The sequence below is a fragment of the Ursus americanus genome, chromosome 32 (assembly GCF_024610735.1).
Source record: "Ursus americanus isolate L20-20 chromosome 32, mUrsAme1.1.p, whole genome shotgun sequence".
NCBI lineage: Eukaryota > Metazoa > Chordata > Mammalia > Carnivora > Ursidae > Ursus > Ursus americanus.
The window spans coordinates 6,909,738-6,923,400 of record NC_142158.1 but is presented as its reverse complement, the minus strand read 5'-3'; the positions used below and the strand labels follow the sequence as shown (position 1 = coordinate 6,923,400).

General features: G+C 35.8%; 1 protein-coding gene across 2 annotated transcripts in view; it reads left to right on the top strand.

The window, feature by feature from the left end:
- Nucleotides 1-13,663, top strand: part of GMDS (GDP-mannose 4,6-dehydratase) — a 596,023-nt gene that overhangs the window by 141,327 nt on the left and 441,033 nt on the right. The gene's annotated exons all lie outside the window — the stretch shown is intronic.

Genomic DNA, 13,663 nt, shown 5'->3' with positions numbered 1-13,663 from the left:
AAGGAATGGAATCTATATGCCTGTTTTATATCTCTGCTAGTTTAAGGGAGAAACTATAAACTAAATAAAATGAAACCAGGTGTGGAATATAGTGAGAGAAATATAGTGGTTAACCCAGTCTTGTAATATTAAATTTAAAAATAGTGTATAAATTCTCATAATTTACATTTTTCTCTAATATGTTATCCTTGAAGGATATTTACATATCAGTAAAGATACTTCTTATCTGTGCTGCCTCGGGGAAAAAAATTTTCCCCTTTCTTAATCTCTGATGATTCTGTTCAGTATCCAGTGTTAACCTTTGGGCTGTGAAAGTTATCAGGGTCTTTCAGTTAGAGCAGAGCTGTTTTTCTAAATGATTCTGAATGCCTTTTCTCATTTTTAAAGGGTATCTTATGTATACAGTACCAGGAGAGATTACCACCTCTCTTTTCTGTAGAGAAGTAGTCACTCTCTTTATTACTCCAGGTGTGAAGACTATTTATCCCTAACTGGAGCAATCAGTCCATCTTCCACTTTATAATTTATCTAGTTGCTTCTTGGCCTTCTAGACCAACATGAGAGTATCTTCCAGGCAAAATTTGAATGTTTAGGTATGAATGCTCTGTTATTCAATTTCCTTTAGATTAAGAACTTTCCTTTGTGATTGTAGATAGTTTATCACCCTGGAGCTATAAACTGGCATGGTGGGAAGATGTAGGAAATTTTATGAAGATTTATTTATAGAAGATCTCCCCCTGCCATTTTAGTGTTAAATGAACCAGTCTTCTCCTTTTTCCAAAAAGTTTTTGTAGTTCAAAAAGTCTGTTGTCCTTTTCTTACTTGAAGTGAGCCTGTTACTGTGTGGGTATCATTCTAGAGTGGTTGCACTGTAAGTATATAAAGGTTAGGAAATTTAGTCATTTCAGTCTAAGTTTCTATGTATGTGAAGTTTGTCTGTTTTTATTGTGTTTTGCCTGCTTCTCCTGAAGGCCAGTTAATTGGCAGAAATGGTGCTTAATTGAATCTGAATTTTGACTTGTAAGATCATTTAGCCCTTCAACAAATATTTGCATGTGTGGTGGAATGGAGGACACAAAGATGTATAAAACCCATTTCTGTTGTGGAGGTTCTAAACTGGTGTAGATTTGTGATTTGTGGCAAGTGACAGAGGCTGATGCTAATATATTTGAGTCTTTAGAGAGGGGTGAGAGAGAACTTCAGTCTGAGAGGATTATTATGGTATCAGGGAGGAGGTTTATTGAAGAAATTTGCAGACATAGTGGGAACTGGTAGTTGAAATGGAGGTAGTGATGTAAGGCCCAGAGTCAGAAGTGAGAAAACTTGGAGTATGTCTGTAACATGATAAGCATTCTAGATTAGCTAAGCAAAAAAATTGTTGAAGAGAAATGTGATGTAAGGCTGTGTAGGAAGTTGGGCTACCTTTGGACAGCCTTTGCATATTTTTGAATATGGGGAAAACAGATTTAGAGATGAGTTTTACAGGTAAGTCTAGTGGTAGGGCTCAGAAGACATATAGGAAACTGTTTGAAGATGGTGGGAATGGGGTGGATGACATGGGATGCCTGGTAGGGCTGACCTCTCTGCTGATAAGATATGGGAGCCAGGGAAGAGGGAAAGCAATGCAGTGTCCAGGGAACCAGGCAACTAATGGTACCAATAGTAAAAGCAGACATTCAAGGAGGGACTGGTTGGAGTCAGGCTGGATAAATGAAAAATTCCCTCTTGGATATGTTCTACTGGTCGTACTTGAAGTGCATTCAGGTGAAGCAGGTCATAAAGGTAGTTTAAAATATGTTGGAAGGTTTAGGAGAGATTTGGTCAGCTCAGGGAATTCTTGAGATAGCAAGGAGGCAAATAGAGAAAGAGGAGTAGAGAACTGAAGCTTGCACCCAGGGGACATGAGTGCATTTAGAGTGGGAGGAGTAAGAGTAGTCACTGATGACAGGAAAGTAGGAGATGGACAAGCAGGAGAGTGGAATTGTGTCACAGAAGTAGAAAATCAGGCCATTTCAAGCAGGAGGGAATATCAGCAGTGCTAGATACTTCTAAAAAGAGCATTTTAGCATATGATAGACGAGTTAGCCAGGCGCAGAGGGTTTAGAAGTTGAGGGGTTATGAGGGAAATACAAATTGAGTGGATTCTTTTCTAAAAATTTCCTGGTGTAAGAAGGAAGAAAGAGAATATGATAGATAAGGGTTACTTTAGCATCAGCTGCAGGTTACAGAGCCCTTCCCCAGAATTTCTGATTCATTAGGTCTAGAGTGGGATGAGAACTTCCATTTTTAGGACGTGTTCAGGTAATGCTGACTCTGGTCTGGGAATTTCACTTTGAGAACCATTGCTCTAATATTTCAAGTTCCTTGGTTTATCCATATTTAATATGTGCCTTAAATGCATTCTTCTTAGACCTTTTTTTAAAATCTTATTTTTATTATATTATGTTAGTCACCATATAGTACATCCCTGGTTTCTGATGTAAAGTTCGATGATTCATTAGTTGCGTATAACACCCAGTGCACCATGCAATACGTGCCCTCCTTACTACCCATCACCAGCCTATCCCATTCCCCCCTCCCCCTCCCTTCTGAAGCCCTCAGTTTGTTTCTCAGAGTCCATACTCTCTCATGCTTTATTCCCCCTTCTGATTACCCCCCCTTTCTTTATCCCTTTCTTCCCCTACCGATCTTCCTAGTTCTTATGTTCCATAGATGAGAGAAATCATATGATAATTGTCTTTCTCTGCTTGACTTATTTCACTTAGCATTATCTCCTCCAGTGCCGTCCATGTTGCAGCAAATGTTGAGAAATCGTTCTTTCTGATAGCTGAGTAATATTCCATTGTATATATGGACCACAACTTCTTAATCCAGTCATCTGTTGAAGGGCATCTCGGCTCCTTCCACGATTTAGCTATTGTGGACAATGCTGCTATGAACATTGGGGTGCATATGGCCCTTCTCTTCACTACGTCTGTATCTTTGGGGTAAATACCCAGTAGTGCAATGGCTGGGTCATAGGGTAGCTCAATTTTTAACTTTTTAAGGGACCTCCACACTGTTTTCCAGAGTGGCTGTACCAACTTGCATTCCCACCAACAATGTAGGAGGGATCCCCTTTCTCCACATCCTCTCCAGCAATTGTTGTTTCTTGTTCTTAGGCCTTGTTTTAACGTATCAACTTTTGAATTTGATATCAAATTATCCTGCTCCTTGCCAGTTAGTGACCTTGTGAACTTTTAAAGCCTTAAACTATACCTGTTATCAGGAGTGATGAGAATGGAAAGAGTCTAAGGAGAATCTAATACATGTTTATACCAAAATTCTTCACATTCACAAATCTTTTTCTGTGTAGTCCATGAGAAATAGTAGTATTTTAGAGGAATAGTATGAGTACAAACCACTGATATAATGTTTTTTAAAAATCCACGTTCCATGTCACTATTTCTGCTGTGATTTAGATCCAGATTGATTCTTAATCATAGAGAGAGTGGGTGTGGGGCAGGGGCTGGAGTGATGGCAGCTGGGGATGACAGACTGGATGTTGCTAGGGGGTTATTGCTCTGTTCCCCCACCACTTCAAGGCTCTGTGTATTGGGCTTTAGTTATCTGCCTGTTCTCCTAGCAGCTTGTTAGGGGGTTAGGATGGAAAATACATACGAGTATACATACATATATACATATATTATTATAACTGATTTCTCAGTGTTAATCAGCTTTGTAGGATATATTGTATTCTTAGACAATAGTTCTTAAGCAAAAGTTCTTTCTGACAGTGGAATATTTGCAGTAAGGTTAATTAAAATACATTTTTATTATTTGGTTTGGAGCTTTTTTGAAGGAAGGTTCTAATATTAGCACATTTTATATTTAATTTTGAATCCGTGACTTCTAGACTGGGCATTGTTTATGTTGGCTTCTCTTTGTGCAGGATAAAGTCTTCTATCACTCTCACTTCCAGTTAATTTGCTGTGGGCTATGGTATGCTAAAAGTAAGGAAAATAAAATAATAGGAAGTTAGTCTGGTTTCCTGTAGGAAACCAATGAAGATGAAATTGGTTCTTGGAGTAAACCCACACCAGTCTGGGAAATACTGACTGAAGACATTTTTCTGAATCATAAACAGAAAAATTATGACTCATGAAGTGTGGGTCATTGAGAGGCTGATTTGATCTTATGTGGGAGAAAGTGAGGGATGACGGAAATGTACTAGTTATTAAAAGTATTTAAACCTAGCATGATGACATCATCCAAGTAGGAACAAATTATCCAATATTTAGTCCTGCCCATTTTGATGGGGAAAATGTTTCAAGAGCCTGCTTTATTGTTTTTTTTTTTTAACTGTGTAAATAATAGTTTTTCAATACTTTCTGTCTTCAATTTCTTATCTGTTTAGTGTTCATTACTGTCATGATTTTGGATTTTTCTACCATTCCTCAAGCTTCTTCGGTACACTCACGTCACTCTTGAAACCATAATGTTAGATGAAATCTTTCTACAGTAAATCTAGTCTGGAATTACTCCCTTTTGTCTCACAGTGTTATGTTGGAATTGCCTTTATTTTTTTTTCCAAAGAAATGAAAATTATGCAGTCATAGAAAGTTACAGCTAAAAGGAACTTCAGAAATGACTTCATGTGATTTTCATTTTATAAATGAAATTATCTTCTCAAAGTCACACATCTAATTGCTGGCCAATCCAAGATTGGAACTCAGATGTTTGTATTCTATAATTTATTTTAAAGACCATTCAAGAAAGTGATTATAATTGTAATTGTAAATAGCCCACCTTAAGTTTTTCTTTCCCCACATACCTATGTTTCTTCTTAAGCTTATTTTTTTTCCTTGTGACGTCAATAGAGATAGAAAGTTGTTTTTTCAATTTTGAGAAGGATTTTCAGTGTTGAAGGCGGTTAGTAAGTCTTTAATTTTCTTATTTAAGAAAAGTCTTTATCTTTAATTTTATCTTACTCAAGTTGAATAACACCATACTTTTCATTAATTTTCTAACCCTTTAATGACCTTTATTATTTTCATTTTTAATTCTCTGTAAGCTATTTATTTAATTTTGTTTCTTGACAGCTGGGAGGCCTGCATGCTCAGAAGGTAAACTGGGGCATGACTGAGTGAGTGGGAGTAGGAGTGGGAGTGAGATTTCCTTGTCTGGTTGTGTGGGACCAGTCAGCAGATTGTCGACATGGAAGCATAAAAGGGCTGAATCTAAATTGTCCTTATTGTGGGACTTCCAGCCCAGGAAGCTAGGCAAGAAGCAGAGTTGATTGTGAACCAAGTGGCTAGTCTAACGGCCGGGCACCAAGTTAGAATCAGGGAGCAATGAGAGAAAAACCAGGCCAGGGAATGAAGCTGGGAATTAAAAAAAGGCATGGAAATTAGACAAATGGCCCCTGGGAAGGGGACTGAACAATTTAATTACCTGAAGTAAAGACTGTCATCTCTCGTGGCTTTTTCTTAGCTGATTCTGGGAATTGAAATTTATAGCTGGAGAGCTGACCCCATATTTATCTCCAGGAAACCTAAACCTCTTGTGGCTTCTCTCATTGAGGGGAGGGGTACAGGTGACTAAATGCATTGGAGAATTGCATTATGGTAGGAAAGGGCAGGTGCCTAGGTTGAACATCTGGTTACTGCCTGACTAACCCAGTTATAGAACAAAATAAAATTGCAACAGTGTGGCCCTTTGCTGTGTAATCGTAGCAAGGGTAAGGGGTGACCTATTAAAAACCCAGAACAAATAGCAGAGAGCACTGTTCTTCTGTATCCTTGATCATTCACTCCTTTTTTTGGGTGGGGGGGCGAGGATCTTAGGGAGGCCGACAAGGAGTTGTGAGTACAGCAGGAAAATGAGGAATAGGCAGGGGGCATAACTATTGCTATTAGGAGGGAACTGTGAGAACATCCTTAAATGTGGGTGAGGGTTGAGCTCCATGTCTCCCACAATTGTGTGTTAGATTTCATTAGATCAAATTGTGTGGACTAAGCTGTTCCGTGCCTCTTCTGGTGCTGCCTTTTATCAGGTCCAATGCCAGCACGATGCAGGAGGCTCACAGATGCAAACTACTGTTAGTATTAGAACAAGTATCCCCACCCCGAATCCCCACTTTTTGGAAGGTCCCATTATACCACTCTTTTTTATGAAAGACCTGTATTAGTACCTGTTATCACTAATCAAAAGAAATCTGAGGAAAATTTTCACTTTTATGAAAATAGGTGGACAGCACAAATAGTGTTCAGTGCTTGTTTTGCAGTGAAGCAGCATGCACCCCAAACAGCAGGAGTGGCCGCATCATGCTATCATGCTTCTTCCCCAGGAGCTGCATTCAGCATCTCAGCATCAAGGCAACATAGCTTTGAAAAAGGATTGTGAGCATCTATGCTTTATCTCTACTTTTGTGCATCTGTTAAGCAGAATGTGTCCTAAGGTATCAGGAAAGCCTAAGAGAAGTTATTTTTGGGGTCTGGGAATGCTCAAAAATTTCATATAAATTCATGGTAATTGTTTCTTTGTTTTATGCCATTTTGGCTTATGAAAGTAGATGACTGTCATGGGGCAGAAGGGAGGAGGTTTTCATGAGACACTGTGTTATAGGCAAGAGTTCTCAAATCAGGGGTGCAGATAGAATTCCCAGGACATATTCTAAAACTTTAGATCCAGGCCTACCCTAGACCTTGGGCTTTCGTGTTTTCCCTGGCTTTAGACCATGGCCATGGTACGTGTTAGGTATGTGACTTTGGCAGAGTGCTCGGCATTTTTAAGCCTCCATTTACTCATCTATAAAATGAGCACCTACCTTAGGTTGTGGATCCTTATGACATGCTTCTCTCTATGGGCCTTTGAGCTTGCTTTAGATTGTGATACTCTTTCCTAGATACCCACCTGCTCATTCCCTTAACTACTCTCAACCCTTACTCAAATGCCAGCTTCTCAGCAAGGCCCTCCTGACCATGCTGTTTACAATAGTAACTTCTGGGAATGGTAGCACAGTCCATCCTGAGGGGCCACCAAATAAATGTAGGAACAAGGGAGGGAGGCCAGGAAATGCAAATTGGCTACTCTGCTCCCCTACCTCCATTCCCAGTGTGCTCTCCGTCATAATTTAGGCTAACATGAGGCAAATTAATCAGAGAAACGAGTCCAGTAAGGTAACACAGGAAATCTACATACTATTCATTGTTTCATCTGCCTGTGATAGAGGCCTGCCCTTTGCCACATTGGCTGTTTGAAATCATATGTAAGGCTGTTTTCCTCACTCAGATGCCTGTAGTTCCTGCCACTGAAATGTTAGCTTGTTATGCCATATTATAAAGGGGAAAGTGATGTTTTGGGCCCTTTGATTTTTATGAAATGGGCCATAGTATTTTGAGGTGGAAGAGATCTTGGCGATGAGCCAGCTCAAGCCCTTATTTTACAGAATTGGCTTGGGGCTTCCATTTGATGAGCAGCAGAGCCGACTGTCTAGGCTGGAACCCAGGACTGACGCCACTTGGTTTTCTTGTCATACAGCTAATCTAAGAAGACTGAGGTAGGGAAGGTGTCACTAAAATATCAGGGGAAGAGAACATAAGGTTCTGATGTTTGAAGTTTCACCTCTCTTCTTATTCCCACCACTTATTACAGTGGAACAAAGTTTTGATGCAATAGGTTTGAGTTAAAAGCATTGTTTTTTCCTTGGTGGAGGAAACTGGTTGTAATTATTACCATATGAGTAGTGTTTGCATAGCGAAGAAGATCCCTAAATACAGCAGTGCGAGGTGAAATGTTAGCACGTAAGTAATACTAAAATAAAATTAGTATAGAAGGAAAATAGAAATCTACAGTACTAAGTCATCAGAAATAATTACGATCTTTTTGGCTATTATAGTTCAATGAAAATTTTTTTATAGTGCCTATACTGTGCTCGTGTGTAAGTAAGTTTCCCTGAAAGCTATAGGAAGCTAATAATATTTGCTACTTATAGAATCAGAAGAATCAATAGCTTGATAACCAAAATGAATAATTTGTTCCTATTTGGGTACTTTTTAAAAAAATAAATTGCCAAGTCAGTTATTTGACTATTATATTATCAATTAACCTATTTTCTAAGATTTAAAAGTAAATATTTCCTTTTTAATACTGCAGATATATTTTTGTCCATGTATTAGTATACACAAATTATAACTCCTTGTTTGGTCACTGAAGAGAATTTCTTTTGTTAGCAGATAAATAAATTGACATAATCTTATATATTTTATGAGGCTTAAATTAGTTCTTATATTTTCATATATAATTCTTTTTTTATATATAATTCTTGTATGTGCTCAGAGCAGCATAAAATCACCCTAGTTGTTAGCAAGTTATTAATATTGAAATTATGGAGGTAGCTTATGGGCAGAAGGTTTTACTTGGTAAAGAGCAGTGAGTGCAACATTGAGAATCTGAGTATTAATAAGGTGTGTTTACAATTAGATCTAATATCCGTGCATACTACAGTGTTTCTGTCTCTGGAAAAATTAGCTCTCTTAATGAGCGAAGTGAGCAAGATGAATGGAGCAACTAGTGGATGCTTTTACTCTCTGTAGATGGATAGCTTGGGTGATAGAAACCTCTGCAGTCAAGTGAAGTTGTGGTTTTGCTTGTTTTTGTTCTGTAAGCCTCCATTTCTTTCTGATTGATTCTGTGGTTCATCACCCGCGTGGGCACAGTCCCCATGATTTTTAATAAATTTGGTAACAACTTTAGTTTGTTACAAGGAAATTGTAGTACAAAAGCTTTTCATTTTATAATTTAATGTTTATCCTTACAGTGCATTAACTCCACTAATGTAAATATGGCTCATCAGTTCCTATTGGTTCTTAGAAAGAAGTTTAGCATTTTTTATCTTACATTCATGAGGGTAGAGCAGGACTTTATAATGTTTGTGGCTCCCTGTGTGTCATCTGGCTCAAATTCTTTTTGGAAGCCTGTTACGGATTTGAGCAATTGAATTCAAATCTAAAACCACTTAAAAAGTCCTTTATAGTCCATTAAGAATTTATATGAGAGAGAACACTCTATGAAAGTTCTCCTCTCCCTGTTCAAACAGATTGTTCTGTTTTATTAGATCTAGGTGGTATTGTAATTTTGATAACAGCTAATAACGTTTGGAATTTTGCTTATAATTAGTGGACCACACAAAGGTATGTTTGTTGGGTTTTGCACTCTTAATCCACTTATTATTAAATAAAATCTTAAGTATTATTTTAGCTTTGCAACAATTAAACGAAAATTAATGCAAATAGCTAAATCTTAATATCAATATCTAGATGTATTTATAAATACTATTATAAAAATAGTAAACAGTGTAGGTTCTATGAGTGAAACATTTTGTTTGGATTTTTAATGATGAAAACTTTTTGGATTCCCAATTAGATTAGAATATGTAGTTTGTATAAATTAAGATGTAGACAAAGATTATGCTCTGTTTTGTATCACAGTTAGATGTATCTGTAGTCCCCTTCCAAAAAAAAGAAAGAAAAACCCCACAAAACACTTGTGTGTAAATTTAAGAATTTAAACTTAACTGCTCTTTTAAACACCTCATATGGCTTGGTATCAAATATGATTCCTACTGTATTCTTTTAATACAAGTGGAGTTTATAAATTTCTCTTTGTTAAAGTTAGGTCCTTAAAATTAGTATAGTAAAATAAAATGAAATATTTTCTATTTCAAAAAGTTTAATGCATAAAATCTGTTAATTTCTACTTAAGTTATTAAGTATTGAATACCTTACCAGTGCCAAAGAGAAATAAATTGTAAGAACATAGCCATAATTTAGATCTCCATTAAAAAAAAATGTCTAATGTGAAAGATTAGTAGGCTTCATTATATTACTCTCTTTAGTAACATTCACATAATATGTACATTGTTTATGAATATTAATAAAAATCATCCATGAAGAGTTTAAATTTGCTTTGTTTGCAGGTAAATATGCACAAAGGCTTGATTTGGCTTGCTAAACTCTGTTAAGTTTGTAATAGAGTAACTTAGACCAAAAATTCCTTTAAAAATGTTGAATTTTAAACGATGAGCTCAACTTCTCTATGATTCTAGTGTTGATGATTAAAATGAAGTGTTCTCCAGATGACAAATAATTGTGTTGATAGCAGTTACGCAGTCATTGTAAATGGCAGACTGGCAGAGGTGAGGCAGTGAGGGTCAGCTTTTCATTCTGTTTGGTAAATCAGGGTAAAACATTTTCCTGAGTCTCCTTTCTACTCCCACCCCCATATGCTTACATATTTGTACCAGTTTTTTTTTTTTTTAACAGTAAAATGTCTTTTAGAAATCAATAGTGTTGACAAACATTTAAGGAACATTCTTTAGGACTATTAACACATATCATTAGTCCTGATTGAAAATATCAATTTTTACCTTAACTGTGTGGATTGTTAAATGGTTTAGAAGAGGAGAGTTTTGTTTGTTTTGTTTACGTTTCCCATATGGCTCGCACTGGAGTGATTTTGTTTGTTTTTTTGAACTGACATTTGTCAGGACAATTCAGAACCAACATAGGCACTACTGAGGGGGAGGTGGAGAGGCTCTTCGGGGTTCCAATGTATTTTTCTTTCTTCTCTAGAAAAGAATATTTGAGTGTTTGGCAGAGAGTAGTTAATTATTAGATCACAGTATTTGAGTTATTGGTAGTTTAAATAATGTGGATAAATACTTTTTTATTTGATCACTTTACATTTGCTTTGTATTAAATATGAAATTATTTCAGCTAAATGATTTTTTTCATTCTATTGTTTGGCAATATTGTTTAGATTACACTTTTGCAAAAATTAATTCATTTTATTGTAATTATTTAAGTGACTTAAAACTTCACCTTTTCTTGTCACTGTTTCTTTTCCAAACATAACTCTGTAGAAGTTGCCATATTAGCTAAAATTTATCAACAGCAATAATGAAAAAAAACTGTTGGCTTTAGTTTATGTTAAATAATGCATCCTCACTACTCTTTCCGTGTTAGAAAGTTGTTTATAGAAATTCCTGGTAAGCTTTGGCATTTTTGTGGGGAGGCAAATTATTCCTGAAGCTTCACTTGTCATCTGTCTAGATTAGAGCCATGATTCTTTTTGGAAAAAGGTTTCTGGTGCATGGAAGAGTGTTGTGCTCTTTTCTACACATAGATGGCAGCAAAGTGTTACAGACAGCCGAAGTCAACCTTGTTCTTATAGTGAAAGATGAATGACAGTATAAACTGACTTCTATCAACGTAGCTGCCTGTGTCCTGTACTTAAACATAAAATAAGAAAGAAAGCCACTATTGATAACACAAGAATATAGGAGAATGAAGAAGGCTATGAGAAGCTATAATACACTGAATTTCTGGACAAATCCCAGGTGGGAAGGCTTAATCTTTTAAGGTATGTCATCCACTCCTGTAAGATGATAGAAATCAGCTAAGATAATATGCATGTCAAAATAAAGAGACAGCTAAGGGCTAAGGGGCGGTAGGGAAAGAGGGAAGTAAAAGAGAAACCGTACACAAGTTGCAGAGGCAAGTAATGGCCTGCTGCCTGAGGGTACTGTAGAGTTTGGCCGGCACGTCTCCTTCTTAGTTAAGCAAGTTACAAAGAGGAAATGTCAGTCCACGAATCAGACAAACATTCCATGGGAACATTTGCTCAAATGTCAGCATTTTAGAAAATAGAACTGCAGTCCGTTATGGTCTGGTCCCCACGCTGGATTTGCTATTAAACACACAAGTGCAAATATATATTTCTTCAGAATGCGTTTGCAATTAAGAAGTCATTTTATGTCTTAATTAGCATTCCTAAATAATGACATAATCACTATAAAAGATGACAGTCATCATTATAATTAATATTTAATATGTGTCTGTTTCTGAGGACCTGTCTGTGGCTTCCCACAAATTTCCAAGGTAATTTTCAAGTTGTAGAATTGAATTTGGTAAAATCACAGACATGAGGATCTAATGAAGTAAAATCGTATTTATTAGAAACCTGAGATATGGAGGCAAGTTATAAAAAAGCAATTTGTAACATGTCCTGAACTATCGAATCATGTCAGTATCTTACTAGTTATAAACATAATAAGGGCTCCTTAATACCTTTAATGTAATGGTAATGTTGTTCAAGAAAACATTTCCGTACCCTTTAGTTTTTTTCTGATCTACTCTCATGCGATTTAGTACCACAGACTAATCTCTGTGTCACAAAATTGATTCCAAAGGTGTGTATAACAACTTGCGCAAATGCAGTGTCTGGCAAGTCTCTCTTGTGACAGCAACTTATTTCTCACATAATTATTTTTTTAGTAAATTTGATATCTTAACAACCCTTCCCCTCATTTCTGGGTTCAAAAAATAACACTTAATATAATTTATTTCTCATACTTAATAAAGGCTTACTTGAGAGTATATTGCCATTCACTCTCTAGCTGCTTCAAGCAAACGAGGTTAGAAGGGAATGTGGTTTGCCAGGGTGTGTGGTGGTTTCCAGCCCCATTTGCTGTGCACTGTAATGGGCCTCAATGTTGTTTTAATGAAGCATAAAACATATTCCGGCTGCTGCTTGTTACTTATTAATGATTAAATGGTTATATTCTGTCATATCAGTAGAAAAAGAAGATACCCCCGTATATATATTCTCGTTTTTAAAAAAAAATCTGTTTTGTTAACTTCAGTTTGTATACACAGATAAGTCTGTGTTACTCTGATTATTTTTTTAGTTGTGGGCTGTATAAATACAAGAACTAAAAATTTTGTATTAATCAAAATTTGAATTTGATTCTAAAGGTAATTTTTTAATTTTGTGGGCTTTCAATTTAATTAATTAAATGGAATTTTATAAGATGAACTTTTGCAGTCATACAGTTCTTAAAACCAAAATCAAGGATGTTCAAATTGATCACAATTATATGTCAATTTCTTTATAAATCGTTATCAAAATATCAAATATATTTGTTGTAGATTTAGATATAAATATAATTTGTTTTAGACTGACATCTGCTGTTTGGAAACAACTTTTAACCAGAATATAATATGTTTTGCAGGTGACAGCACACTTTTTCTTTCATACTTTTTGTCCCTTTTTGGCAGTATTAGATTTAGACTGTGTGCTTTTTCTTAATGGGATAGTATCATGCAGATTTTTTATGTGACCTTTTCACTGCTGCAGTTTTCATAAAAAGGGCAGTATTGCAACACCACTTCCTTCAACTGCTTGGTTTCAAAGAATCATGTCTAAAGTAGGCAAATCTTACAGAAGAACATTGTTTTAAAACTTTTTTTAAACCAATATATCAATTTTTTAAAATATTAGCATTGGCACATCAGTTTTTCTTGATAAAATGTTATAAGTATTTTATATAAATAAATGTTGAATGATTAAAATTTAAAAAATTAGCTTATAACCTTTTAAATGGATTTTAGAAAGGATGTACTTTATAAGTAATTTTTGATATTCTTTTTAAATTAGAAAAATAGACTTTATATGAATTATAGAGGTCTTTCAAAATTTATGGCATCTTATAACCAGTTATAATTTGTGATGGCTCAATGTGTTTGTAAAATAACTAAATCCTATAAAATCTTAGATACTTGCAAGTAATATAACGACAGCTTACGCAATACTTGTCTTGAGGATTTCTTTTTCTTAATTG